This window comes from Armigeres subalbatus, chromosome 2 (genome assembly GCF_024139115.2).
Source record: "Armigeres subalbatus isolate Guangzhou_Male chromosome 2, GZ_Asu_2, whole genome shotgun sequence".
Lineage (NCBI taxonomy): Eukaryota > Metazoa > Arthropoda > Insecta > Diptera > Culicidae > Armigeres > Armigeres subalbatus.
Window position 1 is genome coordinate 242,351,677 of NC_085140.1, and position 16,326 is coordinate 242,368,002.

General features: G+C 45.2%; 2 protein-coding genes across 8 annotated transcripts in view; both read left to right on the plus strand.

The window, feature by feature from the left end:
* Nucleotides 1-7,443, plus strand: part of LOC134212007 (serine/threonine-protein kinase RIO3) — a 114,422-nt gene extending 106,979 nt beyond the window's left edge. The window contains exon 4 of the mRNA XM_062689480.1: nucleotides 7,429-7,443. The gene's annotated coding sequence lies outside the window, so the exon portion shown is untranslated. The remainder of the gene's footprint in view (nucleotides 1-7,428) is intronic.
* The window catches only part of LOC134212005 (protein split ends), a 417,127-nt gene that overhangs the window by 83,760 nt on the left and 317,041 nt on the right, over nucleotides 1-16,326 (plus strand). The window lies entirely within an intron of this gene.

A 16,326-nucleotide genomic window follows, 5' to 3' on the forward strand; every position in this document is an offset into this window, starting at 1 on the left:
AAGAAATTTACCATTCGGCGGGTGGTTGTGGTTTGGCGAGAGAACAGCAGCAGCGCCGATCAATCACGCAATGAGGAGATCGAAATAAACAAATTCCAGCTGGTTTTGGAAAATGAAAACATGAGCCGTTTCTAGAACAATATAATAACAGTGGTACTGGTGTAAATAAGACAAATAAAACAAATCTAAACCAACATTTAAAAAGGGGGGTGACAGCCAAAACTTATTCCTTCTGATTCCTCCGGAAGTTTCTCCAGGAATTTCTCTGGAAGTTTCTTCAGGAATTCCTCCGTAAGTTCCTCCGGAAGTTCCTACAGGAATTCCTCCGGAAGTTCCTCCAGGAAGGTCCTCCGGAAGTTCCTCCAGGAAGGTCCTCCGGAAGTTCCTCCAGGAAGGTCCTCCGGAAGTTCCTCCAGGAAGGTCCTCCGGAAGTTTCTCCAGGAAGGTCCTCCGGAAGTTCCTCCAGGAAGGTCCTCCGGAAGTTTCTCCAGGAAGGTCCTCCGGAAGCTCCTCCAGGTAGGTCCTCCGGAAGCTCCTCTAGGAAGGTCCTCCGGAAGTTCCTCCAGGAATTCCTCTGGAAGTTCTCCGAAAGTTCTCCGAGGAATTCATCCAGAAGTTCATCCAGGAATTCTTCCGGAAGTTCTTCCAGGAATTCCTCCGGAAGTTCCTCCAGGAATTCCTCCTGAAGTTCCTTCCGGCAATTCCTCCTGAAGTTCCTCCAGGAATTCATCCTGAAGTTCCTCCAGGAATTCCATCGGAAAATCCTCCAGAAATTCCATCGGATATTCCTCCAGGAATTCCTCCGGAAGCTCCTCCAGGAATTCATCCGGAAATTCCTCCAAGAATTCCTCCGGAAATTCCTCCAGGAATTCCTCCGAATATTCATCCAGGAATTCCTCCGGAAATTCCTCCAGGAATTTTTCTGGAAATTCCTCCAGGAATTCCTTCGGAAATTTTTCCAGGAATTCCTTCGAAAATTCCTCCAGGAATTCCTCCGGAAATTCCTCCATGAATTCCGTCAGGAATTCCTTCAGGAATTTCTCCGGAAATTCGTCCGGAAATTCCTCCAGAAATTCCTCCGGAAATTCCTCCAGGAATTCGTCCGGAAATTCCTCCAGGAATACCTCCGGAAGGTCCGCCAGGAATTTCTCCGGAAGGTCCTCCAGGAATACCTTCGGAAATTCCTCCAGGAATTCCTTCGGAAATTCCTCCAGGAATACCTTCGGAAATTCCTCCAGGAATTCGTTCGAAAGTTCCTTCAGGAATTCTTTGGGAAATTCCTTTAGAAATTCCTTCGGAAATTCCTCTAGGAATTCCTTCTGAAATTCCTCCAGGAATTCCTTCGGAAATTCCTCCAGGAATTCCTTCGGAAATTCCTCCAGGAGTTCCTTCGGAACTTACTCCAGGACTTCCTTCGGAAATTCCTCCAGGAATTCCTTCGGAAATTCCTCCAGGAGTTTCTTCGAAAATTCCTCCAGGAATTCTTTTGGAAATTCCTTTAGGAATTCCTTCGGAAATTCCTCCAGGGATTCCTTCGCAAATTCCTCCAGGAATTCCTTCGGAAATTCCTCCAGGGATTCCTTCGGAAATTCCTCCAAGGAATTCCTTCGGAAATTCCTCCAGGAATTCCTTCGGAAATTCCTCCAGGGATTCCTTCGGAAATTCCTCCAGGAATTACTTCGGAAATTCCTCCTGGAGTTCCTTCGGAAATTCTTCCAGGAACAAGAAGTTCCTACGAAAGTTCCATTGAGAAATTCCTCCGGAAGCTCCTTAAAGAATTCCTCCGAAAGCTCCTCTCGGAATTGATCCGGAAGCTCCTCCAGGAATTCCTCTGGAAGTTCCTCCAGGAATTCCTCCGGGAGTTACTCAAGGAATTCTTCCGGAAGTTGCTTCAGGATTTCCTCTGGAAGTTCCTCCAGGAATTCCTCCGGAAGCTCCTCCAGGAATTCGTCCGGAGGAATTCCTAGAAGATTTTCCGGAGGAATTCCTGAAGGAACTTTCGGAGGAATTCCTAGAGGTACTTCCAGAGGAACTTCCGGAGGAATTCCTGGAGAAACTTCCGACGGAATTACCTGAAGAAACTTCCGAAGGAATTCCTGGAGGAATTTCTAAAAGGAATTCCTGGAAGAATTCCTCCGGAAGTTCTTCCAGGAATTCCTCCGGAAGTTCCTACAGGAATTCCTCCGGAAGTTCTTCCAGGAATTCCTCCAGAGGTTCTTCTAAGATTTCCTCCTGAAGTTTCTCCAGGAATTTCTCCTGAAGTTCCTCCAGGAAATTCTTCGGAAATTTCTCCAGGAATTCCTTCGGAAATTCCTCCAGGATTTACTTCGGAAATTCCTCCAGAAATTGCTTCGGAAATTCCTCCAGGAATCCCTTCGGAAGTTCCTCCAGGAAATTCTTTCGGAAGTTTCTCCAAGAAATTCTTTCGGAAGTTCCTCCAGGAGTTCTTCTAGGAGGAACTTCCGGAGCAATCCCTGGAGGAACTTCCGGAGGAATTCCTGGAGAAACTTCCGGAGGAATCCGTGAAGGAACTTCCGGAGGAATTCCTGGAGGAGCTTCCGGATCAATTGGAATTCCTTGAGATTCCTGGTCACATATACTTTTTATTACATCGAAATGATCGTTGAAAATTTTTAAAACTTTTGTCAGTGGGGTTTTGCAAAATTCGGTTCCTTCAGTGCCTCAAATCATCGGAGAGAAGTACTGAGAAGCGAAAATTTTAGTTGTACAATAGTTTAGTATTTAGAGCTTAATTCAAATTTGAGAAATAGTAGGTCCACAAAATTTTCTAGGAACATTCCCTGATAAATTCCAAAGAGATTGTCAGTTGGGATAAGCGAAATTTCAATTTCCGAGTTATAGACATTTTAGTATAAAAATAGCGCTCTACCGCGAGAGAGCTTCCCTCAGACCTTGAGAACACTCATCACGGAATCCAAATGTCAAAGTACTCGCGTTTTCAGGGGCACACCACCCGATAAGGAAGTAACGCACAACTGTCATTTTCATTATTTTACGCATGCTGCGACGCAGCAAAGCTGTAATTATTAAAATGATAGTTTTACGTTGCTTCCGTATCGAGTGGTGTGCCCCTGAAAACGCGAGTACTTTGGAATTTAGATTCCGTGAAGAGTGTCCTTAAGGAACTTTAGGAGAAATCCCTCAAGAAACTTCCGAAGGAATTCCTCAAGGAACTTTCTGAGGAATTTCTCAAGAAACTTCCGGAGGAATTCCTTAAAGAACTTCCGAAGGAATTGCTCAAGGAACTTCCGGGGGAATTGCTGAAGAAACTTCCAAAAGAATTCCCGAAGGCACTTCCGGAGGAATTCCTGAAGGAACTTCCATGGGAAATTCTTAACGAACTTCTGGAGGAATTCCTGAACGAACTTCCGGAGAAATTCCTGAAAGAAACTCCGGAGGAATACCATACGAAATTCTTGGTGGAAAAATGTGCACCGCCATCACCAGATAGTGGTCAGAGTCGATGTTAGCGCCGCGATATGTCCTGACGTCGATAATGTCGGAGAAGGGCCGTCCTTCAATCAGAAAGTGGTCGATTTGCGATTCTGACTGCAGTGGTGATCTCCAGGTGTGCCGATACGAAAGGCTGTTCTGGAAGTAGGTGCTGACATATTCTAGGAGGCAGCAAAATCAATTTTAGTTCGTCAGCCGGTGGACGCTGAACTTATATATAATCGGCATACACTCCTGTCCAACCTGAGCGTTCATAATAATTTAAACTGCGTGGTTTGGACAGCTGTCGTACTCACTTTCGAACTGCACGTAGAATGCGTTCAAATCATCAGCTACCGGTGGTGATAGTGCCGTTTCTCTGCACGACAGATCTTCTAATCGCCTCCTCGAGTGCAATGTTGAACAATAAATTCGAAAGTGCATCACCCTGGTTCGATCCGTCTAAGGTTACAAACGAGGTTGACACTTCGTCTGCAATCCGAATAGTATTTGATTTCGAACCATCAAGCGTTACACGTATCAGTCTAATAATTTTCGCCGGAAAACCATGTTCAGACATTATCTGCCACAGCTCTTTTATTTTCACTGAATCGTACGCTGCTTTGAAATCAATGAACAGATGGTGGATCTGTAAGTAATCCTGGAATTTATCAAAGATCATCTGCAAGCTGAACATCTGATCCGTCGTTGATAGGCCCATGCGAAAACCTGCCTGGTATTCGCCGTCGAAGGACTACTCAAACAGTCTCAGTCTGTTGGAAAAATACGCTTCAGTTTAGAAGGCAGTTTAGAAGTAAAAAGTTATTTATCCTCCCATATTTTTTGAATAGTGTGGTCGATCATTTGATGCAGGTCACTTCCGAGTTTGAGAAGCTCGGCCGAGGCCTTATCCTTCCCGGCAGCTTTACTGTTTTGCAGCTCATTTAGGGCAAGCTTAACCTCATTCCACGCTAAAGCGTTGACCATCGCCGACTATGTCCGTCCTGTTCTTTAATACACCTTTCACCGTTCAACAAATCTTCGAAGTGCTCCTTCCAACTGGCTGCCACCATAGTCCTGTCTGTCAGCAAATTCAACTCTCGGTCATTGCACATGGCGGGCACTGGCGCAGTCTTATGCCGTGCGCCATTGGGAGTTGCATAAAACCACTGCATATTGTTTCTATCCATGTTAGTTCGCTTGCGCTTCAGCTATCATACACTTTCCGTGGTGGATTCGTTTCTCTTCTGCCCCATTGCTACAGTGGTAGCATTTTTCTCGTCTGGAATTCACTGGCACACCGTTGGCGTTGCTGTGCAGTGCCGAACACTTCGTAAAATAACAATATGATCAATGCTGATTATTCACTTATCACCAAACAGAGGTCGTAAATGGGGTTTTTCGATGGTAGCAGGTGAAATTCGGTAGTCCAAAATTAAATTGAACATGACTGGTTGAAGTATTTTCACCATTTTATGTTTATTAAACATTTAATTCCTATAGAATAAACTTTGCTCTTTTTAACAACGTAGAAATAAATCGCTTAGTGTTGCAAAAAAAAATGTCACTAATCATAGCTGAATTGCGGTGCGTCCTAGTATTTTCCACAGACAGACGATTTCCCTCGAGGTAAACATGTTATTATTCCGATGAAAATAAATTCAAATGCGAAGGAGTCTATCAACAACGAACGGTTGGAAGTTCACCCATATCGACCAATCGCGCTTCGAATGCCATTTGAAATCCCATAAATGGATCCTAAAGAGCATCGATTGCAGTTTATGCGCCGGTTTTCTTCGCCACTATCCCGCACGGCCAGAGCCGCGGGACATCCACATCGTGACTCCACACCGCGATCGTCCATCCGTCCGCGCGGTCGCCGTTCGTAAACAATTTTCGTTAAATGTAGCGTCGTAAATATGGGACAAACCTATGAGACGGCGCCCGTCGCCAGGAGGGCCGAGCTCGTGAACTATCGACGATGAATCGACGACCGCTTGAAGAGCAAAGTTCAGATTTAGTTGCATGGGGTCTTGCTGCAGTTGGGAAGCCTCTTCCCAGGAAAGCTGAGTCGCGTCGTTCCGCCGCCAACTGGTGACGCGACATGGCTTCTTGATGTTTGCTTTGTTCGTGAATGAGCTCCAGTAGCCCCGGGGTCCAACCCATACTCAATCGTGAGACACTCCATGCTGGTGTAATATCGGAATCTAACATTTACCAGAAACTAACACTTTGTTGTTCGTTTTTTTTTTTCATTCGAAGAACAACTCACTGCATGGTGCAAATCACGATGTGGAGCTAATTTTGGGTCCGCAAATCGCAGGTAATACACGATTGCCTTGTCGCTCGGAGGTAGAAACTCCACGGAGATGGCTTTGTTTCCTAGTTTTAGACCACATCGTGACTACTTTCTTTTTATTTTTCTTATACTAAAGAATGGATGAGTTTTCGTGTACATAATATTTCTTGGTCAACGCACGCAGTTTGCTACTCTAGTTTCTGGATTGATGATTTGATTATAACTCAATAACAGCGCCGTCCAGTATGGACAACTTGCACAACAAGATACATATCTCAATATGCAAGTAAGGTGGATTAGTAAGCGCCAGATGTCATTGACTCCACTGGTCGCCCGTTTGTACCCTTTACAGGTTTACACTTACCACCCGAAGCGCTTTACAGTAAGCCCCTAAAACTCCCGTTGGGACTTCATTTTTCAACAGTGCCTCCCCCCCTACCGCCAAAATGATCATCGAATTCGTCAGTTGGGGGTAAATTCGAGTCGTTAATGAAGGCACTCTAAAACTCTTCAGAACTGGGGGCAATCGTCACGCAATGGGTTCATCTAGCGCGAAACCAGTTACCGCAGGGCAGTGATTACGAACGAATACGTGGTTTGATTGTATGATTCCAACGTCCCGATACCGACTTGACGATGATTAATTAGTTGCGATTGCCATTTTGGTGGCATTTTTGCGTAATTTGAGCGAGATACCATAAACGATTTATCCAGGTGGACAGCCGTAGATAAATGATGTATTTTAGTTCAGTCAAAACGATCTGCAAAAAAGACTGATTCATTCGACATGTGGCAATATCAGATTAGCTTCCTCGTCGTCGGTGCACCAATGACCCGGATATTGGCTATCGATCGACCTGCCCATCCCCTTCTTCATCATTCCACGGAAGTGCAATTTTCCTCTTGAACAAATAAATTATTTTCCACTTCAGAAAGAGATAATTGCATTCAATAATAAATTATTTCCCTCATTGTGAACCCCGTCTCCCGATTCGTTGTGCAGTTTTCAGCTAGCAAGCAACCAACCTTTCTGCAACTGCGGAGCCATAATCGGTGGTGGGCTCGATGATTTTTCCGAATGGTTTGTGCGGGGCTCTAATCGGGCACATTAGATCTATTGCGCGTTGTGTTTTTTTTTGTTGCCTCGTGTGTTCACATTCTGCCGGCATCCAGTCGGCTGACTGCCTGACTATGCACTGCGACGGGAGAGGAGAATGTGCCCATTAAAAATAAATTCTCGATACAGGAAAAATTCCCGCAGTCGTAAATAATTAAATTTTTATCGATTTTGCTTTTGTTGCTGCTGTCCAACGAGCGACGTCGGCATGTTTAGTTCAGTTGCTGACTGATTGGGCTGTTAGTTCGGTGGGATGATGTCGCAATTGCAATGGAAGGGACCTGTTGGTTTGGTAGGGCCGGTCGGATCTAGGCACACCCGCTAGGCTTCGTATTTTGTAAACAATTCAGGCTTATTTGCTCAATCGGCGGAATTGTTCGCCGCATGTGTGTAGGCAGTTTTGTTGAGCAATGTGGGGTGGATAAATCGTGGGTGAAGCATTTGTTTCGTAAAAAAACTGTTCCATGAAATTTGTTCAACTTCTTTTAGGTTAATTCAAATATCGACAATGTTTATTTATGACCACCAACTTATCTAGTTTTTTTTTCTCTCTTTTCAGGTAACTCAAATTTTAATATTATACGGCTTCGGTTATTTGTAAGTAAATACAATATATATCCCTAACCACTTTTCTCGGGGTTTGTCCATAAGACTGAAGGAAATTATCTGTATTCTGTTCATATCGAAAATATAACAATCGACCCCAATCGTGTTTAGTTAACCTTTGCGTCCCAACCTATTATGCGCCACCAAGTTTTGGTGATGCTCTAACTCATTTAATTTTTGACGAATTTGTTTGAAACATCTAGACTTAAACAGAAATTATCATAGCTTGAGAGGGTTAATCGATGGACCGTGTCGGTTCAACAGCTCCGGATGTATACAAAATCTCCATAGGGTCTATCGGGTGACCACCTAGGCCCGTATCTTGACGAAAACGTATCGTCGATGCACCAGAACGAATTTGGAAGCATTATGGCCAGTTTTGGGCAAACTGTAATCGGTTCTAGGGCTGTAGCTGGGGACATATACCAAAATACTTTCAAATGAATCATGAGCCATATAAACCTACGACGTTTTTTTGCGAAGACATTGTATTTAAATTTGTAGAAGTTCTAAGAATTTTCCAAGGAAATTCTGAAGAACCAGTGAAACTTTTCATATAATTTCCCGGTTGGTATCCCAAAAAATCCAGTTGAAACTCCAGACAACTTTTCGTGAAATACAATTTGTTTCTGCTTTGTGCAGGCGAGTAAATTAATTAGAAAGTAAAGCTTTCAGTGCGCGTTTGCTCGCGTTTTATATTGGACGCAGAACAATCGCGCGATCATCGTCATGTTTGATTATCCTTAGTGCGATCGATAAATCGATTAATTATTGCGTGTACATAATAATGTTTAAAAAGCTCTGAGGGTCTTTTCAGTGTGAATCCAGACACAAAGATACCTATTAGGGTGGTTCAAAAAATCGATTTTGCTCCACAGTACTCATCTGATTCTTTACCATGTTCTGAGTGTCCTCTGAAAATTTGAGCTCATTTGGATTAAAACTGATTTAGCACAAGCCATTTCAAGTTGGCATGCAAATTAGTATAAGAAAATGTTTTTTTTTATTATACTGTTAATGACGCTTCCCCATCAAGCGCATGTTAAAAGAGAACCTACATAGCAAAAAGGAATACTCAACAGCTTTCACTCAGTGAAAACCGCATCTCAATTAATCGTTCCAATAATTAGTAATCGAAATTAATCTATACCGTGGTTCTCTGGAACTAATTGCATAACTCATCAACAGGCAACATTGCTGCTCGTGGCGCGAAAGATAGCACACACAAATTCAGGCTACTATGTTGCACTGCACATTTCAGTGATGCCCTCAAAGAAGTTTAACGATCATGACTAATTCGCAACCTGTCTTAAAATTGATTACTAATTATTGGAACCATTAATCAACATGCGGTTTTCGTTGGGTGAAAGCTGTTGAGTATCCCTTTTAGCTATGTAGGTTTTCTTTTAACCTGCGCTTAATGAGGAAACGTCATTAACAGTATAATTAAAAAATAAATTTCCCCATACTAATTTGCATGCAAACTTGAAACGGCTTGTGCTAAATCAGTTTTAATCCAAGTGAGCTCAAATTTTCGCAGGACGTTCAGAGCATGATACAGAATCAGATGAGCACTGTGGAGCAAAATCGATTTTTTGAACCACCCTAATAGCTATCCATTAACAAATGTTCCTTCTGATTTTTGTGGAGACGCATAGGTAAACATGGTGTCTTAATAGCAAAATTCACCCAACAATGATCCTCCCTTTTTCCTGATTGTCTGTAAGGACGTGGCCGGTGCCGTCATTGGTCTTTGTATTTATTGAGTTTCTGAAACTTGCACAATGAGAGTTATTGGCTAATCGCAGTCAGCCGTTCAATTGATTCACTGTACTATTTCGCTGATTCCCGAGCAGACGAAAATAGCTCAGTAATATCAAATCTTGATTAGATAGCAAAATGAGTAATGGTGCAATTTTTTATATTGTTGCTTGTTAATTTATCTCTTATATCAATCAAGTCCATATCATGTTTTGTTAATTCTGTTCATGGCCTCTGTCCGGGTTCTGGTCAATCACGGAGTAGCAATCATAGATATGTACAGTCAGTCAATGCTAAGCTAAACTAAGATAATTTTTTGAACATAGAATGGCCGTTTGGTCGAAAGCCATTTGGCTATTGGCCACAAGACCAACAGTTGTTTGGCCGAAAATGTGTCATTTGGCTGAACAAATTACTAGGCCAGCGTATACCCCGTCAGGCATAAAAAACCCAAAGAATAGTCCACGACATTAAGAAGGAAGAATTATGCCCATCGTCCGTTATTATCGCGGACCCATCTGGCCGGAAGTGATTTGACCGAAATGGACATACAACTGATAATGACGTTTGATCAAACAGGTCATTTGCCCTAAAAAATCGGGATATTGTCGCATCGCAGCTTAGTGTTCATTAAGCTCTTCATTTCTTTATTGCTTTATCTGGTAACTATATTCATCTGACTGTTGTCTGCATGAATTAAAAAATAATCTATATGCACTATATGATCTTTTCAATCTGGACATAAAACAATTAGAAGACACATCAAAATCGTGGAGTTCCTCGACAGCCGTGAATGTACGAATCATTGAAGTCATCGGCTCATGGTATCCAAAACCAGTTCGGTGAAACCTCGGTTGCAATAGACAACCACTTCGTAGCATTCTTGGTGCAACTCGGATATGCAATAATGATAACAGCCTAGAACAATCAATTTCTTCGTTCAAGAGCTTTGAAATGAAGACTGCTTGCTGCATTCTTCGGCGTCGATCCAGCATATCTAGTTGAAGCAAGCCACAGCGATCAGAATATGGTGGAAGGTTGTATGGATCACGCCAGGGTATATTTCGCAATGCTATCCTGATGAACTTACGTTGCACACTCTCCATTCTCAAACTCCATGTTACCTGATAAGGCATCCAAACTAATACGGCATTTTCCAAAATTGGACGTACTGAAGAGCAGTACAGAGCTTTCAAGCAATGAGGATCGGTGAAGTTTTTTGAGATTTTTGAGATGAACCCCAATTGACGATTGGCCTGAGAGATCACATTAGACCGATGCAAGTTAAATGTAAGCTTGTGATCGAGCAACACTCCCAAATCGCTGAATCTATCCGTTCTCTTCAAGGGAAAATCATTAATCGCATAATCATACAATATTGGCCTAGTGATTCGAAAGTAAGACATCACTATACACTTTGGAACGCTCACTGTCAACTTATTTCTGCGACACCAATCGACGAATATGTCCAGCAAAGTTTGCAGACGAATACAATCCTCGATGGTTTGAACAATTCAAATCATCAGCATAGGTAAGCTTACAGGCTGGACCAAGCAGTAGTAACACGTCGTTGAAAAACAGGAGAAAAAGAAGTGGTCCTAGGTTACTTCCTTGGGGCACACCCGAAGAGTTGGTTAAGCATGAGGATGTGCAGGCATCAATTTTAACTCGCAGCATTCTTCCTGACAGACATGAGTATAACCAATTTGACAATCTATTAGAGGCTCCAAGCTTCTTAAGCTTTGCAATCAAAATATCATGATTGATTGAATCAAATGCAGCTGCGAGATCCGTGTAAATAACGTCCACTTGGTATCCGCCTTCTAGCTGTTCAAAACAGGTCGTAGTGAAGTCTAGCAGATTTGTAGTTACAGAACGTCCAGGCATGAAACCATGTTGATCAGTATCTTCCACAGTTATTAACTGCAGGGGCAGCAGGGACTTTGTCCAAGGGCTTGACGACCCCTCCCCATGGCCACTGCGAGTTAGACCGGGACCATCGTCCCTAACCCCTAATCCCAAGGCGTCAAGCGACCCGTGCTGAGAGGGGCCAGGGGGTGAAATAATAAGCTAGGCCTTTAACGGAGCCTGTGGGGTACCTGGGCACCCTCCACAGTAATTGTCCCTTACCGCGTTATGCTGGGCTCTGGCGTGGTGGACCTCTTTTCCCGAGCAACTCGTGGGACCAAAATGGAAAACCAAGTCAATTCTTCAATTAGTGGTAGTAGTGTAGGCGACAACCCCTTCGCAAGAGGTGGGTTGTTCAGGTCTCCGCCTAGGAGGCCAGAGGCAATAGTCGGCAGCTCAGTGCGCAGCGCCCGCGTGGGTCACTCAACCTTCCTCTCGGCTATAAAAACGCCGGAAGGGGTTATTGACGGCCCATGGCTTGTGAAGGCGATGAACCGCAAACGCGATGGGCTTTCGGCCTTCGAGGTGGCGACGGAACAGCTGGACGCCATCATCGACTTTGCGTCATCGAAGCATAATATCAGCAAGGACCTCAAGGGAGCTTGCAGAAACTTCGAAAGTCGATGCTGGATTCCAAGCTGGAGAGGGCGGTCGGGACGGCCAAGTGTAAACCCGTGAAATCGGTGGAGTCGAGGTCTACCCAGACTGAGGCCCAAGGATTCGCGGACTCGGGCAAGGTCGAGTCGACCGAAGGCGTGCCAGCTAAGACGGTGGTGCCAAAGTCTACCCAGACTGAGGCTCAAGTATTTGCGGGTACGTCAGGGGTGACTACTCCAACGGAGCAGACACAAAAACGGGGAGACAGTCTCCAGGGATGAGCTCCTGGGGCCGCTCCAAAACGCGGAGGGTTACTACCCCGAACAAGGGTAGTGGGGCTGGGAAGCTGAACCCCGGTCAGGTACCTCCAAAACCGGGGAGGAAGGACCTGGAAAGGTCCGTCCACTCAGGCAAGACGGTGGTAAGGGGTTACGGCAGGCTGAAAGTTCTCAGCCGCACCAGACCAGGGAAATAGAGGGGAATGACGCCTCCTGGACCCTGGTCAAGAACAAGAGGAAACCGAAGACGTCAAGGGCCGAAAAGAAGGCCCAGGCGAATGAGGGTAGCAAGAAGTCTAGGGTAGACGCCAATCGCTCCAGGGGCGATGCCCTAGTCATCACGGCGGACGAGGCTAAGTACTCGGATGTTTTGAAGGCGATGAGGAGTGACGTCAAGCTCGGTGAACTCGGCGCCGACGTACGTCGAATAAGACGTACCCGGATGGGCGAGATGATACTCGAGCTGAAGCGGGGCGTCTCGCAAAAGGGCGCCGCCTACAAGAAGTTGGCGGAGGAGGTCCTAGGCGAGACGGTCAAGGTGAGGCCACTCACGACGGAGGTGAATCTAAGGGTTAAAGACCTGGACGAGATCACTGAAGTCGAAGAGCTCGTCACGGCACTGCGGCGACAGTGTGAAGTGGAGACACCCACCGCAGCCGTTCGGCTACGGAAAGGTCCGGCAGGGACGCAGGTAGCATTGGTTCGGCTATCTGCAGCGGACGTCTCCAAGGTAGTCAAGTTAGGGAGCGTCAAGGTGGGATGGTCGGTATGTCCTGTGCGCATATACGAGCAACCCGAAGTTTGCTTCAAGTGCCTGGAACCGGGGCACAAGCAATGGGACTGCAAAGGCCCTGACAGAAGCAATCTCTGCCGACGCTGCGGATTGGAGGGACATAAGGCACAATGCTGCACGAACCCTCCCAATTGTTTGATTTGTTCCAGCAAAGCTGTGAACAGCAAGCACCCCATGGGGGGCTCGATGTGCCCGGCGTTTAAGCGTGCTGCAAAATCAAAGTGCAGGTAAAGCAGCTGGCTTGCTCGGCTTCGCCAAAGTGTTTGGTGTGCGCAGGTTTAGAGGAAACGGCGGAACACGTGTTGTTCGTGTGCCCACGTTTTCGCGCAATGCGTGACCACATGCTTGCCACATGTGGTCTGGACACTACCCCGGACAACCTAGTTCGGAGGATGTGTAAAGATGAAGTTGGCTGGAACGCCGTTTTATCGGCTATCGTCCAAATCGTCTCGAAGCTACACAGAAGGTGGCGCGTGGACTCGTGGAATGGCTAGTTCAGGCGCAAATAAGAGGTGGTTCGGAGTCGGCTTCATGGGTCATACCGGTGCCCTGTGGTCGAACTCGATCCTTTTATCGAACAAGTGGCCGCGCGAAGAACAACATGGTATCGTCGCTTTCGCGGCATCGGTCAACCAGACGGGTACCGACCCCGAGGACGGAAAGGGGTCCTCGTCAAGGCTGGGGCAGGCGTAAGCACCGCGTCGACAAGTCCCTCTGTGTGTTGGCGAATAGGCCCTATCGCAGAGAGGTCAATTTGGCGTGCACGCGGCATCATTATTCTTGATACCAGTCGTGCAGAGGGAAGCAGGCGCGAAGTCGACCCTGCCCACCTTCCGAAGACATAGGGCGTGGTAAGGCCACCTGGAAAGCCGGCAATGCGCTGGCACGATACCATGGTGTTCTTCTAAAAAAGCGAGTCACGATGTTCGATGCTGCAAGGACACGCAGCTAACCTCGAGGGTGCGTCATGCACTGGCCCCCCTTTGAAGCATTACTTTCTGGTTGTACCGAAGTGACGATGGGCTTGGCGGCAATGGAAACGGTTTAGCTGGTCGGGGATGCAGTCCTGCCTCCCTCATTGGAGGTGGCCCCTAACCCAGCACTTCCTGGTCAACCCAGGATGTCTGTTGAGCAGATTCCCCCTCCATTGTTTAGGAAGAAAAAAAAAAACAGTTATTAACTGCAAGGTTTCTAAGCCAAGTTACCATTTTTGCATTTGTATATCATGTCATGTGGCTAAAACAATGATACTTTTATGCCCAGGGAAGTCGAGACAATTTCCAACCGAATATTTCCTAGACCGAACCGAGAACCCAGCCACGCTCATCATACCGCACGGCTAAGGGCCGAAAAGGCCGTTGGCTCGAAATGGTCATTTGGCAGAAAGGACCATTTGGCTGAAAATTTAATTTAGCCGAAATGAATATACGCGCCAAAAGTGTCGCTCGGCAGAACTGATCCTTTGGCCGAAATGGTGGTTGGTCGACTTTTTTGACCATATCACCTGTTCAGCAAATGACATTTGCGACCACCGACTGTGTGGGCTAAAGGACCAATTCGGCCGAACGACATTTTAGACCGCAGGACCTCTTCGGCAAAACGACATGTTCGGGCTAACGAATTTGGCAGTTTGCCTTAACATGTCGTTTTGCCAAAGAAAATGGTCGACGCCAGTGATGATGTTTTGTTCGCTTAAACTGTTTTCGATCTTATAACCGTATCGGCCAAACGTATAATTGGACAAAATGGAATTCGGCTGAATTACTTTCGGTTTAACGTGTTATTCGGCTTAGTAGCATTCGGTAAAATGGCTTTACGTTCTAATTTGGAACAATTTCCCATGAAAATCCTAAAAAAGAATTTACCATGGAAAGGTGTGCGCCACCGCGCCACGCCTCCACCGAAATTTTGTATCGACTAAGAAAAACTTCGAGTGTAAATTTCGAAGGATTTCCCGCTGAAATCCGAAAAATAAATCTCGTTGAAATAGAATTTTTGAATGGAGAAGAGTAGTTTGGCAGAAAGCCATTTTGCCGAAGGCCACATCCCAACAAACATTGGAGGTGAATAAGGCGCTTATAAGACCGAAAATAGTCCTCTATAGCTTATATAGCTAACATTGGTAAGGCTGACAGTTGTTTGGCCTAATATGTCGTTTGACCAAACGGCTGAAGCTCATCTAGTCTATAATTATTTTGCCGACAATGTCATTTTGTCAACAGAACGGCTGAGAAAAAAATCAGCTCAATTGGCCGAAATGGTCGTGTGGCACAAAGAATCATTTGGCCGAAACGGGCATTGCGCCGGAAGTGCCGTTCAGCAGAATTGGTTACTTTGCCAAAAAAAAAGCCGTTCAGCCGAAAATGCCATTTGGCCGATGTGGTTGTTTTGCAAAAAAAACATTTTCGGTCCAAATGGTTCTTTCTACCAAACATCATTTTCGGCCAAATGATCTATTCGATCAAATGACTTTTTCGACCAAACGATCATTGCGGCCAAATGAACTGTTGGGGGAAAGAACTTTTTCGGTCAAATTACCAGTTCGGCCGAATGTGCCTTTCGGCTGTTTGTCGCTTTTGGTCAAATGTCATGTACGGTCAAATAATTTTCGACCTAATACCATTGTTCGCGCCCAAAAGCGAACGTGATTGAATGTTTGTACCAAGTTACCTATCCTAAAATTGATCACCCAAAATCCCGCATCCCATCCTACTAACCCCGAGTCGACCGCGAGTGTTTCGGTCCCCTTCCTACTAACAACAATGCTTTGAAAATGAACACGCACTCTTCATCCAAACGGCAATTGAGGGGGTTAAAAGAGGGGTGTAAGTGACATTTTGGTCAATTTTGAGTTGACTACAGCGGAAAATGCTTTGCTTTTAGAGCTTTGCTGCAATATGTTGATATAGTTTGTGCGTTGTTTGTCAAAAACGTGAACATTTACAGAAAATTAGTAATTTTTTGAATTTTCATACGATTTGTATGGAACGAACAAATATTGAAAAACTTTGCACTCATTTTTTTTGTCACTTTGCGTTTGACCCGCTCAGTTGAAAGCTTGCATGCTTGGCCTGCGAAGTCCCGTTAGCAAAAGGATCCGTTATGAAGTTGACGGCATCAGCAATGAAAAATAAGAAGAAGGCTAAGGGCAATGACATACTGACGCGTCGAGCGATGCGGAGCGCGTTCAAGCACTCGTAAAGCAGAATCAAGAGGAATTCTTTTGTCTTGGATGCGTTCGCGACAGCAATGATGACTTGGCAATATGACGCACGCTGATTGGCTGACCAATTGGGAAGAACATTGCATTCAATGACATGTATTAAAGAAATGTGCATTCGCTCGCAGAGCATTTAGTTTGTTGTGAACTATCACGAAGAATATGTTTTAAATCGAAACCGCTTTCTTTCTCAAACAGCCCTTTCAAGGCTACAAAAGATAAGGAATAATTTCTTGGTCGCTATCGTACGGACTCGAAGGCCCTTCAGCCGAAGGGCATTGACTACAGTCCACG